Consider the following 2,500-nt stretch of genomic DNA (forward strand, 5'->3'; position numbering starts at 1 on the left):
TCATTTATAGAAAAAGCAAAACGGACCTGAACAAAGTAAGTACGATCTAGTTTTTTATTTCCAGTACCAGCGTCAAAGCTATGGTTGCTTTGTTACAAAAGCTTGTTTAAAAAGGATCATTGTTCCAAACATATATTCAACACAAGGATCGGATAAACATTTTGATTGCTTTATATTTATTTGGGCAAATATAGGTTACCTTGGCATATCTAGTTTTACTTAAAAAAATAAATAAATAAATATAGTTTCCACAAGAAATTGTTAAACACACGTATGATGAAGAAAAATGCAAGAAAGATCAACATTTACAAAAATTTAGCAAAGATTCCTTATATAAATGAACATTAAATTTTAACTGCTTCTTGAGCTTGTAGAAAAACCAGAGCCCTCTTTCTTTATGTTCGAAATATTGGCAAGCAAGCGCTTCCATTTCCTATATAGACAAGTGTTCTTGTTTTGATTGTAAATAATTTATGTTCGTTTGAGTGAAACGAATTAGAACATAAATTTATTTATCATATGTACTAGGAACACGTGCTTTTGTTTATTATGTGCTAATAAAAGCGACAGTAGCTATTGGTCAGTATTTAAAGGTCGATACGTGTAGAACAGGTGAACAGGTATTCACTTTAATCACGCTTTTAACTCATTCGAAGGCTTTGCTTTGTGATATTCACACCCACCCACCCACCCACCCTGTCACTTACTTCACCCATTTTACTTGTATTTTGTTTAATAAAGAAAGTAATTGTTTTCATTACAAGAAAATTAAAAGTTTTGTACACAACGGATTGATTGTCAAAGATGGGAAACAATTTGCTTAGTCGCTTTTGATAATTTTATGTAAAATTTGATATAAATGTAAGATTGTTGTGTAATGGTACACAGTAGCTACATATAGTCGAAATGTGATTATAAATAGTTCTAACTAGTACTTACATTTATTTTGCATAGGTTTTATTTAAACTAGTCAATTAATTGTACATTATAATATATGACCCTTACGTAAGTTTGTGAGAATGAGTCCGCCATTCATTTTGTTTACCTCGCAATTGCTGCGGACTTACAGGTTTCCATAGTTTTTTCAACATAGATCGATGTTGTTTTTTATCTATGGTTTTTCCTGGGCGGCGAGGGAAGCATAATTATGTTTATACATGCATTATATTACGTTTTTAATTAGTGAAGTGAGGAAATATAAAAGCATTGTGTTCAAATGCATTTTTTACTCTTATGTGTGATTAATTATATTTTTGATATATTGTAGAAGGAAGGTAGAGAATCGGTACCATTGAAGACTTGTGTTTTGTAAATGTATACGTCTAATAAATATTGGCAAGCAAGCGCTTTCATTTCCTATATAGACAAGTGTTCTTGTTTTGATTGTAAATAATTTATGTTCGTTTGAGTGAAACGAATTAGAACATAATCTGAAAGTCTTGTTGGAAGTTTTTCTCTTCTTCTCGTATAGAAGTTTCTGAATAAATTCTGATCCCATATAACAATAGTTTAGGTTTTGAATTCATGGAAAAATGTCACATAAGACTTTTTTCATAATGGTATCGTACGTTGTTCCTTTTTTCTGTTATACAGTATTTTTAACATACAACTAATGAGAAAACTGTATAAGGTGTACTCGGTTTTTAGTAAATCCGGATCGAGGTTCAAAAAGCTGTAACTGTTATCCACAACCTGGTACAGGGAGATATAAATGGACTACAAGGAAAACAATACTTATTAAATCCAAATTAAAAAAATTAAGAAATATATATCATTCTTCGCTCAAAATAAAAAATAAATGCGTCTTTCATTAACGTGTCAGTTAAAAAAAGATATTTGCAAGATGATTTTGTAATCACAAAATGAAAATAAATCTGAGCTGAATTTTTTTTTATCTTCAAAATGAACCTTGCAGAAACATCTATAAAGGAGCAAGATACAATATTTTTAATTGCGTTGTATTCACTTAATGTTAAATCTTGTAGATTAGTTAGATAATAAAACAAGTTGAAAATCATAACAAGCAATTTGACAATAAAGTATCATTGTTTCATTTATTTTCCCTTTTCTGTTTTTTAATAACTCATATAAAACTTGCACATCAAAAGTAAATCCAATTTTATTTTTTCAAAAATATAAAACACATTTAATAATTTTTTTTACAGGAAACGTAAATACTGTTAATTAATTTATCTTTTACATTAGTCTGTGCATTAAATGAAAAGATTGTAACAATTAATATTCTTTTATAAAAGAATTATATTATATTTGTAATATTTGCTTGATCTTCCTATATTTCGTAGTTTCTCTTTCAAACATATTATATATAACATAAATACACTATATATTATAAATAACATGAATACATAATACATATGATACCATAAATACATTTTTATATAATGTAAATACATAGAATATATATATTCAATCAAAATGAACAAAATTCAATAAAGTTATGAAAAATTTACATTTAAATACATAATAAATGTTATATACG

This window comes from Saccostrea cucullata, unplaced genomic scaffold, assembly GCF_032062105.1.
Source record: "Saccostrea cucullata isolate Sc308-1 unplaced genomic scaffold, CSIRO_AGI_Scuc_v1 ctg5808, whole genome shotgun sequence".
Classification (NCBI taxonomy): Eukaryota; Metazoa; Mollusca; class Bivalvia; order Ostreida; family Ostreidae; genus Saccostrea; species Saccostrea cuccullata.